Source organism: Corvus moneduloides, chromosome 10 (assembly GCF_009650955.1).
Source record: "Corvus moneduloides isolate bCorMon1 chromosome 10, bCorMon1.pri, whole genome shotgun sequence".
In the NCBI taxonomy this organism is placed as follows: Eukaryota; Metazoa; Chordata; class Aves; order Passeriformes; family Corvidae; genus Corvus; species Corvus moneduloides.
Window position 1 is genome coordinate 24,630,314 of NC_045485.1, and position 18,231 is coordinate 24,648,544.

The window sequence follows — 18,231 nt, forward strand, 5'->3', positions numbered from 1 at the left end:
ACTTCCCCTCCACAAAGAACCCCCTGAGCCCCAGCTGAGCACAAGGGATGCGGGAGCAGTCAGTGAGATCCTCAGCTGTTCCCCAGGACCAGGAATGGTTGTCATGGCTACCCTGAAGGATGTGCAGAGGAGGCTCCCAGTGATGTCCAGGATTTGCTCCTGGCTAGCTCAGGCTTGCCTCAGGCCCTACAACAACAGGGGAATGTGGCTGCTACCACAAACCTCAAGCTTCTTACAAACCCACTCTCTCCACTGCAGAGCAACACAAGAATCACCTTTTCAGTCCCTTCTGCTTTGTCCAACCTGGATAGATTTTTGCTTGAAGATTGGGCAAAAATTGCACCTCCAGCCAGTACTACTGGAGCAGAAGCATTCTCACCTCCAGAACGTTGTGGTTTTACCTCAGGAAAACCTCACAGAAGTAACATGACGCTTCCTCCCATCAGCTGCTCACTGTGTTCATCTCCCTTTTCCTCCCTGGCACTCAGCCCCTCTCTTCCTCCAGCACAAGGACTGCAAAACAAAGCTCAAACCTGAGCTGGCTTCACCTGAGAAATAATTGCTTTTCCACAGCCAGGGAAACAGGCAGGTGTCCAGGGGACAGCAGCACAAGGGTATCAAACACCCTGCTGGGAACCCACAGCCAGCAGTGCTCACCCAATGCACTGGGACACGCTCACGTGGGGCTGCCACACAGAGCCTGCCTGGAGGTGAGAGCAGGCAAATCAAATACCAATTCTCACAGCAACAGACACACAATTCAGGAGGTGTTATTGCTCATAACCAGCAGAATATAGCCAAGGAAATGCCAGAATAACTAGATGTCCATAACATGCTTTAAGCTACAGCTATCAAGGACAGCGCACGCAGCACATGAAGCATCTACAAAGCACTCTGGGTATAAGGAGTGCAGTCCCTGAAGTGGTGACAGTCCTGGGAAATTCCAGATTCCTCTTGATGGCAGGCAGGCACATCACTGCTGGCTAAGACATGTGTTACATTTAGCCACCAAGGCAGCTCCTTTGTATTAGGGCATGTACTTACATTTTCTGTGCTGCAAAAAATGTTTATCCCTAAAAAATGTTTACCCTTACCTTGTCAAGCAGAGATTCTACAGACACATCTGGAACCACTGAGCTTGTTGGAAACTGTTTGTCTCGGTGCAACGACATCTATATCTCAATCTGCACAAACATTTATTAATAAGTTAAAGGATTTTATCACCATCTGTCAATTATGGTGTCATTGCCTTCTGGAGCAGGAAACCTCGAGGCTAATTTCATTAGAGAGCAGCCCAATAAGGATATAGGAAAGAGTGGGGCATTTAAACCTCCAGTACAGAGCGACTAAGACAAAGAAGAGTCATTCTACAGGAAGTGTTTGGACCACACTAAAACCTTGCTCTCCAACACACAGCCAAGTCATGCCCTTCAGGATTCTTTATATCTGTTTTTAAATGACTCCATGGCACCACGAGCTTTGAGAAAACCTGAAAAGTAAATGGTAAACTGAAAAATTTCATATTGACAATTTTTTTCCACTGAATCCCAAATGTTTTTAAACTTTCATGGAGCTTGGCACTGAGTCACTAACCTGCTGAGGCAATTATGCAAGCCAAAGTTGTCTTAATTGCGCTTCCTCAAGCATATTCCCTCAGCTCCAATTAAAAAATAAAAAGAGATGCTGAGAAGCCATGTCCAAAATACTTAAATTTGAATAGCCTAAAGTGAACATCTAAATACATGTCTAGACAATTTAAAAAGGTGGTCTTGTTTCCAAATCTACTGCTATAAGGCCTGCAACTGGGAGGACTCATATGCAATTCTCTGTTTCTTCTGTCTAGGAGAAACAAATTTTTAGAAATAGTTTGGCAGAATGCCTTATTTTTGACAGCTCCAGTGTGCCCCACAAAGTAAGAGCTATAAATAAGAAAACACAAAACCTACAAGCTCTGTGAAGGAGAAGATTTGAAGCATTATGGAACTTGGGGATTCTAAAGGTTCAGAACTGGGGGTGTGCCTGTGGCTCATCTGAAAAAGTCAACAAAGCCTGACTGCGGAGAGCTTCAAGGCTTGAGATTGAAATACTATATAGGATCTGCTGTCAGCACACCAAAAGCAGGGGGTCTACCTGTCAAGTTCCATAGAAGCATCTTACTAGGCACAGACTGGTTTTGGTGGTTTTTTAACATCCATTTCTGTTGCAATGAAGGCTGTCAGTCCTGCAGAGCTCCCTGAACGAGGCCTCTCTCACATACATCGGTCTGGTGGTGAAGATGGTGACCTGATCTGCTGTGGAAGGAGGGACAATGCCCACACACAGGAGGGGAAGTTGGGTCTGAGAGGCTCTCAAGAACCAATTCTGACACGTTCTACCTCTGCAATGATTTTTCTTTTGAGTGAAAAGGCCAGTGCAGTACTCCACAGGGTGCAACCATCGAGGGAAGATGCCCCAAATGAGACAGCAGCATTCCTTTTCCTCCCTCAGACTTCCTTAGGGCTATCTGGGAAAGGAAGGGTGAGAGCTAATTCTGTAGTAGTCTCTTTCTATCAGAAGCAGCAGAGATAGAACACTGCAATCAGTTATTTTAGACACAAGAACAACTTCTTGCCTGCTCTTGCACATACCACAAATTTCCTTACTTACAATAAGTCCCATTTCTGTTATTTTCCTGTGAAATTCAGCTGATCATCAAGCTCCCAGTAGCAAGCTCCCACTATAATTTAATTAAAAGGGCAATATCTAAGTTTCACCATATGCAACTGCCAGATGCAATCACTGCAGTTGGAGTCTAAAGGCGAGACTCCTGCATGTACTGGAGCGTAGTTTTATAAGCGATGAAAGCTGTCACTTATGTCACAGATATTGCTGTAATGCATGATGATATTACAGTTTCAGCAGAACCAAAATATATTAATAATACATTCTGTGGAAGCATTTACAGCAAGTGAGTTTGGAACGCGGTGTTTCCAGCATTTTTCTTGCAACTTCCTATTTATACATAAAGTCACTTCAGATATATTACATTAGGCTATGTACTTTGCCTGGCATTATACAAGCTCTCACAGCCAATTTTAAACCTTCCAAAGTAGGAGGACTGAAAGACATAACTAATTAGGGCGAAACAAAAACAGAATAGGAACCCTTCACTACTTGGGGTCGTAGGAATAGGGAATGCTACATGAGAAGCACCTAGAAACTGTGCATCTCTGGAGGATGCTTTGCTGAATGCCTTTTAAAAGCCCATCAACCAACTCAGGAAAGTTTTCAAATGTCCTTTAAGAAACACAATGAAGAATGATAATCTTTAAATCATCCCAGAATAACTAAATAGAAAAAGTATATGGTGTGAAACACCATTTCAAAAGATCAAAGTAGAAGTTAATTCTTCCATACCTTGTTCAGCTCCCTTCACAAGGACTTCAGAAGAAAAGAGATCACGCTATGGTATAGCTGTGTCAAGATGATGAAGAAAGTTAATTAAAATGTATCAGGATTTCAGAAGAGGAGTCTGTCACTGCATGAACTGAAAGCAAGCGTGACGTACAAACCAGCTTGTTTTCCTACAAAATAATACTGGCTTCAGCCTTGCAATCAACACTGGGCTCCATTTACATTTAGGTAACGTCCCTCTTGCCAGGAGACTTATTATTCACTTCTGTTAACACTTCTGAGATCAGAATTACTTTCTTACAGTACAGTAATAAGACAGATTGCTTTAGGAAAAAAAAAAAAACCCAAAACAATTAACCCCAGCATTCCAAGTAGATGTTATACCCTGATTAATTACCAGCAGCAATTTGTCATTACCAGGACAGCTGTTTATAACGCACGGACACCGTTCCTCCAACGCTTCTCTGCTCCATGGTCCCTTTCTCCATGGAAGACTCAGGACTGCAGCAGCCACTGCTGAGCTTCCAGCCAGCCACAATCCCTCCTGGGAGCAGCTGCACACCTCAGAGAGCCTGTTCTGACAGCAGCAACAGCTCTGTGCTGAGCCCTCCTGGCAGCCCCGGCACCCGCGCCCAGGACACGGCCACCAGCTGACAGAGCTGTCCTGGCACAGCCATGAGCCAGGCAGGGCCTAGGAAAGCCCGGGTTTAAAAACCAGCTGAAAGGGCTGTTTTGGCAAGTGCATCCAGCCCAACCAGCAGAGCCAAGGCTAAGGCACAAAATGACAGTGAGAAAAGGCTCTAAAGCTGGTCTAGCACGAAGTTTGCAGAGACAAAAGGGTGAGAAAGAAGAGTCACTCAGAGGGTTTCAGTTCTAAACCAGCAAAATGGAGTCACTGAGCAAGAACATTTCAGCAAAATCAGTAACTGAGAGAAAAATTTAGCATTAAGCCTCTCCACTTCAAATATTTCTCTAACATAGCAGAATAACATCTGTTACAAAGTACAGAGTTTTTTTCTAAAAACTACAGAATAATTTCAATGCCAAATTCAGCCACTAGCAGGATTTTTTTCACTCTGTATTTTACACAGTGCAAAACTCCCAACAAGGCATTCCATAAGAATTTCTTTTTGATCTGAAGGATGCTGATCACCGACCTTCCCAAAGGAGTGAGAAGCATGGGAATTCCATGCGGAGAAGAAAATTAAACTCCTCTTTCCTCCTACCCCTAAGGCCAATTCCAATTCTTGCCTCTCAGCCCTCAGCATCACTGCTATTTGCTTTGCTGGTATTTTTCATATATTCTCAAATATTTTCGTTTGTCTCTCTTATCCCCATGACTTCTACAACTCCACAACTCTGGTTTTACGTTGCTTCCACTTGAGAGCAGCCCTGCAAATACCTAAAAAAAGCAAGCAACCAGGACATCTGCCTCATCACAGAGAAGACTCCAGACACCAATACAGACAAGTCAGATCTAGACAGGAAGAATAAACCACCTAGTATGGCACAATGGACAGAATAGCCACTAAAAAATCCTCATGCTTTTATCTCCACATCATCATTCATGTCCTTCCTCCCTCTTGTTTCTTCACAAGCATCCATGAACTTACCAACTTAAGGAAAAAACACAAAAAGCCAACAAATGGGACAGTAGCAGCCTCATGCTGTTCACACTGGGAGAGCTGGCAGGGCATGAAAACAAGAAGTAAGCTTGGTGCCCTGCATGTGTTTCTGAATTGTTCAGAGAGAATATCTGGAACAACAGCAGCTTCAAGGGATAAACGGGAAAGTTAGAAACAGAAAGGCAGGGAGGAAAAACTACTCCCTGCTGTGCAGGCATCTTATCCACAAAGGAAGATACACAATGACCAAAGAAATACAGTTTTTTCAGTCAGAGGCAAAAAACAAGCCTTATTTACCACAGGGAGGGGGGTAAAATATTTGCATTTTTGTTCCCATAGTTTTGTTTATCCTGGCCTCGGAGGCTTGTGGCTATTGAAACATCACTCTTGGCTCACCACGGACAAAACAGCTCCATTCAGAGTCCAGCATTCAAGCTGTGCCTGGAAGGTGGAATCTGGCTTTGGAGCTCACTTCTGTGCTCACTGTTCAAGCCTCATTGGTTTGTGTTTATGGGAACTGACGTTGTTCCAAGTACCCACTCCAGGATGAGCCATTTAAACACCACATGGAGGGAGCTGAATTTGTCTTAATCTTGCTTATTCTCCCACACAGAGGAGTTTGCATCACGTTAGACTTGATTGTAAATGCTGCAACAATCCCCATGAACAAGAGCAATCACAAAGCACTGGAGGAACAGACCACTTGTGCTGTGCTCTGCTGGCTCACATCTACACAACCTCCCTGAGGCTCCAGGAATACACTCATGCTGTGTTGTACAGAGGATGTTTGGGGTTTTTTTTTTTTTGGTTGGGTGGTTTGGTTTTGGTTTTTGCTTTCTTGTAAGATACTTATCATTTGAAAACTCCAATAACTTAAAGAAAGGGATCAAATAATTTCCAACACCCAGAATGAAAATTGAAGGTTGAAACCTCCCTGTCTCCCTTCCCCAAACCAAACTGCCTGTTTTCCAGCAAGGTGTTTTGATAAGGATTTCTTATGGCAAGTTAATATTAATTCTGCCTTTTTTTAGAGAGACTGTGACAGTGCTCCCAGTTTTTGTTTGACAAGCTATGATTCATGTGCGTCCAATATTTTACATTGGTGGGTAACATACACACTTATTTAAAATTAGGTTAATCTTTTTAATTAGCGTGGCTTTCAAAGCTAAGTAGGCCAACCTGAATTCTTGTGTCTGTATATGAGATCCCACTTTTCAAGCTTTCCACAGGTTATCTGATTGTTATGTCTAAATTAAGTTGTCAAAAAGGCAAGGTGGACAGCTGCACCTCAAAGCAATGAATTCAGGCCCAGTTTGTGCCAAGCAGTTCCATCAATATAGTCACAGAAGAAAAAATATTTTAATTTTCAGTCAATCTGTCTCAGCAGCAAACTCATTAGGCAACAAGCAGGCAGAACGCCTTGCCTCACACAGACCTCCTGGAGCTGGTGCAGCTGGATGAGAAGCAGTGCCCAAATCACACACATTTTTTTAGTTAGTCACCACAGGACAGTTCTGCCACTGGATCCAAATACACCCCCAGGTGTAAATGGGCAACAGCTCGTCTCTCACTGCATCAAGACTCTGCTAACCCTTAAGGCAGCACACAGGGATCAGCTGTGCATCTTGTGGACTGTGCAGCATGGCCACCTCTGTCTCGTGATCACAGAGTTTATCACTGGGCTCAAAGAACACTAAAATTATTGCTGGCCCTCTTCAGAGTATGAAATCATCCACCTAAAGTTACTTTTATGTTTACTACTTCTTTGTTCAACTCATCCATGGCAGAATATACAGAATTATACTACCTTGAAGTGAAGAACAACACTGAGATTTGTTGTTTGAAGCAGTTAAGTGCCTGTGTAGAGGTGATAGCAGCTCCACTGCACCAAGTGTCCAATCCCATGGGACATTCAGTGGTGTGAATTTCTGCACTTAAAGAGCAAACAGCAACCAGCTGAGACATCAGTGCTTGTTTCCATAAAAATATAGGGAAGCCAATAGCAGAAAACATCCAGCCTTCACCAGAAGACATCTCTTTTCCAACTCTCAAAGCCCACAGTAACCATGGCTACTAATAATGGACTAAAAGTTCACTACACTTTTTCCCCAAAGCTACATTAAAAACCTTGACTTTAAACACTCCAGTCTTCACCACACAGAGTTGTAATATTTGTGTGCTTACCGTGGCTCCTAAATACAATATTAGTGATGTCAGACATGGCCATGCACTTGCCCAGGCAAGACTCTAGCCCATGTCTCTATATAGCCAGAAATTAATAGCACTTATTTTTCCATGATTCACAAGTTTTCAGGAATTGTTATGATGTACTAGGAGGGGCAATGAAAGGCCTAGTAAAATAATGGATTAAGAAAACTCTTAGTACAGCAAGACTTGAAAACACACTTATCACAGCTGTAATTACAAGCCTGAATGGACACAGCTGATCCCTAACCTCGAAGGCTTTTACACTCCCATTCAGCGAGTTTGCATTAAGGAAAAAATCTTTACTGGGGCCTTATTAAACAAACATTTCCTTGTTCTCATTTTAAAGGTCCTATTCACTTAACCTGTCTCATATAGAAAGACTCAAACCATGACATTACAAAATTAGAGCTTAACTACCTCAAAGTCTCCAGGTTGTTCAGATTTCCAGAGGTCTTTTTGCTGACTTGTTTCAGGGAGGGAACTGTGACCATATTTACCTCCTATTTGACATTGGCAACTCCCCACTCACTCCCTTTGGGAACTGCTGAGATTACTTTATCCAGGAATCCAGACTAGAAATTTTCCCCTGTACTGTCCTGACCCAACTGTGGATATTGCTGTGTATTTATTTGGTTTATGATACTGTCAAAGAGGTCAAGGTGGTCACTGTGGGAAAAAAAGCTTACATTTGGCAGGCATTCAAGCAGTGTCTTTCAAAAACCAGGAGTATTCCCTATGCCTAAGTAATTTTCCCCTAGGACCGAGTGTGACACAGCCTGGCTGTGAATTCTTTAGGGCGGGTGTTTCTTTTTTAATTGGACTAACAATGATGCCAGTTGAGGTAGCCAAGTATGAAATTAATATGGATTTAAAAGCTCAAACTTAGCCAGTTTGGGGATGTTTGATAACAATCATGGAGAGAGAAGAAAAAAGGCATTACAATACTGTTCTGATTGTGTACACACAGTGGATGGGACAAGCTGAGTTTCAAACCGTAGTAAGAAAACATCAGGCTAGACTTAAACAATAGAATTTTGCTGGCAAACACAAGAAAGCTCTGGAAAAGGTTGCTTGGGGAGATCTGCACCCATATCCACTACATCCCATGGCTTTGGTTCAATGATTTTGAATTCTTTGCCAAAGCAGGCCAGTAAGGTTCAAACCTCTGTTCTGTGTCAGGCATGGAAACACAGAAGTCATCCCTGTTTTACGGCTGGCATAGAAACCTCCTCAGGACACCAGTTCTGTTCACTGTGCAGCTCTGATTTTATTTAAAAACCTGAAAAATCAGAATTGTTTTCCCTTGGCTTAAGCTAACACGACAAAAATAATTCGAGCTACTCAGAAAATGTTGTGTGTTTAACTGCTTGATCTGTAAGTGGAAAAAAGCTAATTACACAACCCATTTAGGCATTTAATGTCCCAGGGCCAAGTCACTCTATGTCCACAGAAAACATTAATAAACATGGCTTATCTCACTTTATGAAAGTTGTGATTACTGTTTTTCAATAACTGCAGCTATCAGCAGCATTTCACCTCTCCTACCTTATGAAACTGAACCCAAACAGCAAAGCCTATTTGAATTCAGCTCAAATGCGAATTTACTGAGAACATGTTCTCTTTTTGCTCCTGTGTACAATGTCAAAATTCAGGGCTGGATTTCTCAAAGTGCAGCACATCAGGGCTCAGCTGGGAACAAACAGGAGCATCTGAGCACATGAGATCAAATAAGCTTCTAGTTTGATGCCTAAATGGGAAATAAATATTTGAGGGTAAAAAAAAGAACACAAAATAAGCCTGCCTGCTCATTTTCAGAATTGTTACATCTTACAGCTATCTGTAGAAATGATCCACCTTGCATTTCAGCTACAGAACACACAAGAAATATTAAGGAAGTTTCCTCTATGGAATAAAAGCCATCATAGTACTATGTATTTATAGTGCAAATCCCATTAACATCAATCAAAAGGCCTTATAATATTTGGCATATATGACATTATTATATAATATATATATGCTTTAAGTCATATATGGGTTATTGATATCCCACTTCTGAAATGCCACCAAGCTGTTGGCTCCCATTCAATACCAACCAACCCCCTCTCCCTTGTTCTGAAGGCAGACAAAATAATTGTAAATTGGTAGCAAACCCTCGTATTTTAATTATGAGTGAAAGTGAAGAGATTCCCAGAAAGGAAACAAAGTCAGTAACTTTTCATGCCACACAGACAGGATGGTTACAATATAATGTAACATATAGACGAGCTTTATGAATTGTGTAATAAATTATCTTCAAATCTACATATTCCGACAAAATATACATATTCCATTTTTATATATATATATATATATTCCAACAATATAAAAGGCTCTCTCAGGTCCTTTTCCTAAAACTGCCAAAACTTCAAGTGGCTCATCCAGTGTATGCACACAAGATTAGCTCAAGGTTAAGTCTTATGATTTTAATAGTTTTTCAGATGAAAAATATTCAGATTTTTACTCAAACCCGAGAAAGAATCCCATTTCCACAGAAACTGTTAAACTCAGGTGAATCTATTCCAGAATCCACACTACTCAGGCCTAGAAATATTCCAAAGCAAATAAAAGAAAAGGAACTAACAAGAAAAAAAATAAGTGATTTCCCTAAGCATTTCCATAGCTTGCATAAAGACAGCAATTACTATAGCTTGTCTTCTAAATTAATGATTCACAGTGATGGATTATTCATGCAAGTCGGCCAGCTGAACATTATACTTTGGGGAGAAAGTATAGCATGTCTTAATTAACTAGATTTTATATATGCCAAAAGATACCCAGGAAAACTTTATTTCTCTAGTCAACCAGGTAAAATTTGAGCAAACAGAACTAATGGTAATTGAAATATGCAAAAACTTCCGTAGTCTCAGAATCCATATTTAAAGTGAACTAGCAAGAGCACATTGCCTCAAGTGAGCTCTGTAAAATAGATCCAAATTGCCATTTTGTTGAATGAACTGACTTCAGATCCGCTCCATTTAAGCGTGAAAAAGATGGAAATTTCACATTAATATGCTGCTTCCTGCCTCTGCACAACCTTGCAAGGCTTCAGTGATGGCACAGTTTCTTGTTTCAAAAGGCTATCAAGTATTTTCTTGACTGAAACTCAACACTGAAATTTTCTGAGTGAATTATAGGTTATTATTGCAAATATTTTCCAAATGAATGCTGTGCTCTAATGGCCTCCTTGAAAATACGTAATATTTATGTGTTGTGCAAGTCTATTGATGCTATTTGTTACTTTGATCAGGATGGTGCAAAATACAATTCCAACGATATCTGGGATTTGCACTTATTAGCTTTCAAAGTGTTTCTCAATCATTGCATTGAAGATTTACAAAATAAAAATGGGAAGGCCATGATAAATGTTGCAATTTATCCTTCAAGTAGGTAATAGGAACGATCTAGTGTCTCTAGAAATCTATACCAAGCTGCTCTGAGACAGCAAGGATCACCATGCCTGATGAATTACATGCCCAGCTAGTTGCTTACATGGCTTATAACCACTGAGGTTGTTAAAAGCATTAATCACAGTCATATAGACCTTTACCTTCAACAAACCAACCCCAGCTGCTTCACAGCCACTCAGATTTTAGGAGCAGGAAGAGTCTGATTTCATTTTATACTGGAGAAGCGTAGGTTAAGTAAAGATTAAGTGACTTGTCCACTACCAAAAGATCTAAAAACAAGGAAGTTTTTTACCTTCTTCCCTTAAAGCTAACCAATCCATTGGTGTTACCTTCTCTGAGCTCCTGGGATAATCCTAGAGCCTTTGAAAGCAAAAATTTAATTTTGTCCTTGCTCTCTCAGTGCTTCAGCAATATTTCCAGGCATTCTTCCAAAGCCCTACACTTCCTAAGGAATTAAGTAATAACTCCAAGATAGGATAGATACATAGATAAGGATTAGGAAAGGATGGTGAGAATCAATTTAATTAGCCTCTACCAATCCTGAAATGACAAATAGTGGGAACACATTATCATACCTCTATCTCCATAGGGCTTTCATTACAGGTAACGAAGATCCTTATGAGACCCAGCTCCTTGTAACAATTCTTAGATGCAGATTTGAATTTATGCTGCTTTTCTCTCATTCCAAATATAAGATGTCCTCGTGTTCTTCTTGGGAAATATACCTCCATCACTTCGAGAACTTTTTTTCATTGTGACTGAGCAAAAGCTTGTCCCCTTGCAGCTACAGGGTGTTTTCCTGTAACTTCATATATGGGGACCTGCTATCCCTTATGTCAAATCCACAAGTGCACAGCGTTTTAATACTGTATGCACATTTTCCTCCCTCACATTTTTATATGATAAACTACTAATGGCATTTTTTGCTTCATGCATATCATCCCTTCAAAATAGATCTACTTACAGTCAATTTGATTCTTACTCACTGTCATGGGTATTTTACATGCCCTGCTGCTCCATATCCCCTGTAATTAAATATTCCTGCTTGCTTTTTTTCTGATATTTGTTTTCCTTGGTATCTTCCCATACATCTAATATGCTGCTTTCTTTAGTATTTTAACAGAGACATGGTAGGAAGAGCAGATGGAAGCTGTCAGCTACAGAGGATGCCAAGTAGCTTCTGAGCAAGTGGAGACTCCAAAAGCTCTAAAATCCCCATGGGGTTTGGTGACACCCAGACATTCCCTGTGCCTCAGAGACCTGGGGGAGACTAATCTAAGGCACTGTCCTGCAGCCAACTTAGAGCAAGCAGAGCTGGTGCCTGCAGTGACCACACAGGTGACAGCAACTTGGGGAGCTGCAGCCAGGCATGCACAGCACAGGGCACCAGGAAGAATGTGAATAATTGCAGCTACAAAGCACCACAAACACAGTTCTGCATCCTTGCAGCCGCATTTTCAGGTGGCAGAAGTCAGGAGCCTTGGAGGTTAAAAAGAAGCAGAGATTTGTGAGCCCGCACTGCAGGAGCACAGAGCACTGTGGGCACAGCAGAGGAAAGTAGAGCATGGAAAGGGAGACCCTTAAAGGGAGGTGGATAAAGCAGGCCAGCGGATCAAGAGGGAAGGCCAATTCAGATGCAGAGGAATGACCCGAGGTAAAGGCAAAACAGCCCTCCCAGACTTTCACTATTACCAGCTGGGGACAACACATAATCCCTATCTGTCACACTTAAGTCAACATTACTGCAGGATGGAAATGAGATCACAGCGACCACAGACCAGAGCAGCGCTGAGTTAAAGGGTTCAGCTCGGCATCTCCCAGGTTTACATTCCAGCTGCAGGATGGCTGCTCTTCCTAACACTTGGCTCACTTCTCCTCAGATTCTCAGACACTGCTGTCCTCTTCTTCCCAGCTCCTCAGACTGCAGATCTCCACCAACAGCTCCCTTGGATAGAGAGAGCCAGGAGAGCAGATGTGTTGATGAATCCTGTGACTGGATTAACCACAACCAGAGTCCCTCAGCACAGAAAAAAGAAGCTGCTCCATAGCACATGCAGTCATGAAACAAGATCTGGTATGTCACACTAGACCAAGGAGGTGTAGCAGGCACATTAAGCATTAATCTAAAACTCTTCTGTCATCTTCAACTCAAACATCAGCTTTGTCAAGTGATATCTGAACCCTTAATTTAGAAGTGTGGAGTCAGTTTTGGTCTCACAATTTTTTTTCATCAAAACCCCACCTTCTGCCTGTAATGCTACTGTGAATAAACAATGTTACTTTAATAAAGAGGTTTTTATGCACCATATGCAATTGCACATGCTTTTAAAGATAAAATAGAATTACTACAGTGTTTTAAAAGTCCATATCCAGTTTAATAAGAGACTAGTTTATTCCTCTTTAGTACTTGTAAGAGTCATTAGACATCTTTCAACTCCCACTAATTACTTTGTTTTTGGCAGACATTACTGTTTCCTCCTCCTGCTTTTTTGAATAAATCTGAAATTAACAAGTCAATAAACTGACATATTTACAGTAAAAATAACTCGGCTCCCCTGTCTTCTTCCTCCCACTTCTCATATCTCTTAGCAGATGAAAAGGTCATCATTCACCTACAGGCTTTACACACACTCGTGGGGACTCGGGCACCTTCCCTTTGCATCAGCCTCATCTCAAGTTGAAGACCTGATATTACAGTAAGCTGTTCTTGTCGTCTTAGGTTTTGATTAATTGCTTTAAATAGTTTAGAAACTGGAGCAAGTGCTTCTTTTGAGAAAAAGATATCTGGGAGAGAAAACATGAGTTGCTTCAGTGAACGCCAACTGCTGTGTGAAGTACACAGTCATTAATTGCTCCAGGAGCTGCTTTAATTTAAACGTGGAAAGAAAAGCATCCGAAAAGGGCAGTTTTGGAGCACCAATTAAAAAATGATGTCTTAAATCTTTAGACCTTTCCAACTCCAACTTACATAACTGAGATGTATGGGGAAAACTAGGGCAGCAAACATCACCTCAGACATGGAGGCAGTCCCCACACCCCGGCGCTTTGCTGCTCTGCCAGGGAAGGAGGCAATCTCCAGTGGCTGAGTGATGCTGAGGAGTTCCGACAGGCTGTCTTTGGCAAAGTACCCACGCTCTTAACACTACCTTGACATGCCAAGGGCAGTTAAAAAAATCACAGTGAAAAGTAGATGTCCAAGTCCTCCAGCTCACTCCAAACTTCCACAGGAGAATCAAGGCTGGAATGGCATTGCTGCTCAGACAGCACCAGATGCAAAATGCAACTGGCGAGCGGTGTTTGGGCATTTTGTCTTACTGCAAAGGTAGTTAAAGCACTTGCTTTCTGTGCTGAGCAAAATTCTCAGAACTGCAAAAGCAAAACAAAGCCTTTAGTGTGTTGTGCAGAAAGGTTAAAAAGGAAGTGACAGTTCTCTTTTCTGAGATGAGGAAATCCCCCCAAATCTACTGCGCACACAGAAACATGCCCGACAAAAACAGAGGAAAACAGAAAAGCACGGGAACTGCAGCTCTTCCACGGTCTGGGGAGATCACTGCTGGCTAACGAGTGCTTGGTTTGTACATCTGAGACATCCCCCTGCACATATGGCACAGCTTCAGTTTTGATTCTGACAGAATAGATCTTTCTAGAAGCAGCAGATTGTCCATTAGGCCCATCGAGCCATCACAGGGTTAGAACTGTCGGACGCACACACACAGCAGACTAGAAACAGAGAGCATTATTAAGCAATTATTTCTTTAGATATAATGATGAAAGACTTCGGGGCTGATGAAGTACATTAAAATACATAAATTAGTGCAAAGACAGCCAGCCTATAAATTGGAAGTTAGTTGGTTAAAACTAAATACAACCACATTGTTTTAACTGTCTTCTTCTAGACAGTAAATTACTTGTCATTATTGATTCTTCCTGAAAGAAGAGTTTCAAGGTCTGCAAAAATACTTCTCAAGAATTATCATAATATTTAAACACTGAACTAAAGCAAAAATCCTTTACAACACGCAAGGTCAAATCTCATTAACCCAAAAGCCATACACACATTTAACTCATTAGCTTGTATGAATAAGAAATTTCCTCTTTTCCCATCTCACAGCTACAGCTGCTCTGCAATGACTCCAAAAGCCCAAAAAGGACATGGATAACTCACGCAGCTTTTATCACATTAGCCACGGTCTGCAGTTCTCATAATCATTAGCTTTGAAGTGTATTAAACAAACCAGAACACGACCTTAGAGCTGATATTTTAATCACACCACATAAGAACTATTCTTTATCACAGATACTTCATTAAGGCCACCAAAAGAGATGCTGTTGAGAACTGCCCAAGCCACAACAGGCAAAGAACTATTCCCATATTGCTTTATTGCTACAGACCTTCTCCAAAATAACTCTTCTAGTGACTGCACTAAGGTATGTACACCATAAAAAAATGCATTCTTAATGGGATCAATGCACCCTTACATCCCTGTCATTTTGTACTGCTTTAAATGCCAAGTACAGAGGGAAAATAAGTACCAAAAACTTCACCGTTATTACTGAACTATAGGATTAATTTTTCTCTCTTGAAGTGGCTACAGCTTTATGTCCAAGACTATTTAACAAAGAGCTCTACAGAAAATGTGTCCCTCTGTCAATTCAATAATTCAAGATTCAGAAAGTACTTCCTTTCCTCCTGCAGGAATACATGGAATGTTATTTCCCCCACCTCTAAGTTCTGCTAATGTTAGTCATCCAGTTCACAAGACCATGCTGGAGAGACACGAATTAAACCCAAAATTTTTTAAGAGACTTCCAAATTTAGCTACTCTGTTTTTTCATCCATACAAAGTATGTATATATTCCTAAAGACACATTTATCACTAATTACAGCGACTATACAGACATCTTTCCCTACCATCTGCCCATTATACTGTATCAGAGATATGCAAGTGTATATAAAATAGAGGAAACCAAACATTAACTTTAAAAAACATGCTTACATACCAATTTTTAATGTTATTTTGAACACACAACTTAATTCAGATAAGGACAGCCTGAAGACTGAGTATAGGACAGATGTACCCTATATTAATTCAGCCTGTGCTTTACACAGACAGAATAATGTATTGCCCACACAGAACACAAATTGCTTGACATTATTTTAAAAGGTATTCAGGCATGCCAAAAATGTGTCTTCCCTGATGATGAGCAACCCAAAAAACAAATTTGAAATTTTGAGAAGTAAAACACTAGTTGAAAAAGCCTTTAAAGACCGGGGAGTAGCCAGACCCTGCTGTGAAGAATTCTACCAGCACTAACCCATTTTCACTGCTACATTTTATGATATGCAAGTTCATAAATTGAACTAAGTTACACATAAATACAACATTTACATCAACAGAATAAATTTCAAGAGAGTTATTACAACAATAGTGTTCCTAGAACTATTCACCCCTGAATATGAAAGCAGACAACTGACACGTTCATGAATAACTTTCATCTACATTTCATGTGAGCAAATTGCTGACAACAGTAGATGAGGAGACAAACTCAAAGCAAATTTTAAAATCCCAACTCAAACTAGACTAGAGGATGTGAAAATATAGGATAGACAGTCTCATGAGGTCAAATTTTGGAACTCATGACTGCATTTATCAGGAAACTTCACATTGCCACAAGCCTTCACATTGTATTACATCTTAGGCTGCCCTGTGTAATTCTGTAGACAACCCACACCTTAAAACAAAAGTCATCAACCATTCCTGCCCCCTCCCATCCCTCAACAATTATTCCTCGTCACACTCAACCAAACCAGAGTAATTCTAAAAAAATACAATGGATGTAAAATAACAAAGCATGAATCTGGTCCAAGCTTCATGGCTTAAGAGAAAAAAACCCCAAAAAAACAACAAAAAAAATCCAACCAAGACCTGACAGAATCTGGAAAAGTATCACAAAATTGATGGAAGAGGATAACAATCTAAAGTTTTAGCAGCTCTATGACTGCAGCTTTGTAGCGTTATTTAAAACATACTAATTACACTGAAAGGACAAAATACCATTGAAGAGACATTTGGCTCAATCTATGATACAACGTTTTGGTAAACACCTCTCACCTACACAGAATGGCATCATTTTCCATTAGACAAAAATCACCAGATCACACCAAAAACGAGAGGAGACTTGAAGAATCTGAGCTTGAGAGTGATCAACAGCACAAAACTCATACACATTATGCAGGTTTTAAGTAGCCCTTTAATAGCAGGGTACGTGGAGTATTGATATCTAGGAGATCATCCATCGAGCTGATTAAAACAAAACAGGGTGGTGTGGGAAGGAGAAAATTCACGTGGAAAAATGTGTAACAACCCAGGTGCCTTTTTCCCTATTTTTCCCCAGCCCGTGCCCTTGCTCACCTCTAAGGAGGAGACGGAGCTGGGTAACACACACGGACACCTGCACAGCGTCCGTCTGCTCCCACAGGCATCAAACTCTTCCCACCTTGCCACCAGCGCTGCAAGAAGCTACAGCCAATGCCTGACAAGTTTAATGCCTTAGCTGTTCATTGCCACGCTGACACTGGGGAATGCGTGTGCCTTACCATTAGGTAATAGCGACCAGCGTTTGAAAAAAGTGAGCGTTAACAGCGATACAGCAGAAACGCAAATCCGAATCTAAAGCTGAGTTGATGCTTTAATATTAATATTAAATTGTAACCACCGAGCTCTTTCTGCAGCGTAATTTACAACTTCAAACCTTAAAGCTTGCTAGGAGCAGAATTACCTCGACAAATAATGCACAAGTTTCGTTCTTTTGACGGCCAGCACTCGGGGCGCACAGCCGGTCTGCAGCGCGCGGAGCGAGCCGCCAGGACGGGTCTGCCACAGGCGGGAGCCTCACAGGCGGGCTCTGGAACCCCAGCCGCGGGCTGGGAGCGGCCGGAACAGCTACGGGGACCCGCAGGACACCGCGGGCAGGTTCTGGGGCACGGCACCGCGACACTTTCGCCCGAGCACAACTCCGGCTGAAGCGCTCCCGCCGGGGCGCGGGCGCCTCAGCTCCGCGGAGCCGGAGAGCGCGCGTCCCTCCCCCGGCCGCCCGCAGGAGCCGAGACAGCACCTGACAGGGTTCTGGGCTCGCCTGCCGCTCCCCGCCGGTGATCGCACGTCGGAGAAGCGGCTCTGATACCGAACGCCTCCTCTCCCGCCGCAGCGGGCGCAGCCCGTCTCCCCCTCCCTCTCACTCAGGCGCTGAGTGAACGCCGGCGACCCCCGCACGGGCAGCGGCTCCTCCGCACCGCCACTACTCCGGCACGGAGCCGCGGGGAGCTTCGCTCGGTGTAAGAAATAAGCCGGCGCCACCCGGTTTACTTGGCCACACAGCCCCGTGAAGAGACGGGCGCACTCACCAGCACTGCCGCCGCCCCGCCCGCTGCCCGGCGGTGCTACCAGCGCTCCGCGATCCGCCGCGGCTGTGCCGTGCTGGGCTGTGCCGTGTTGGGCTGTGCCCGGCTCTTCTGAGCCCCGCTCCGCCCGAGCACTGTCCCCGCCCCGCCGAGCGCT

General features: G+C 42.4%; 1 protein-coding gene across 1 annotated transcript in view; it reads right to left on the bottom strand.

The window, feature by feature from the left end:
* The window catches only part of SERPINI1 (serpin family I member 1), a 44,660-nt gene extending 26,447 nt beyond the window's left edge, over positions 1-18,213 (bottom strand). The window contains exon 1 of the mRNA XM_032119016.1: positions 18,078-18,213. The gene's annotated coding sequence lies outside the window, so the exon portion shown is untranslated. The remainder of the gene's footprint in view (positions 1-18,077) is intronic.
* Positions 18,214-18,231: the final 18 nt, after the last annotated feature.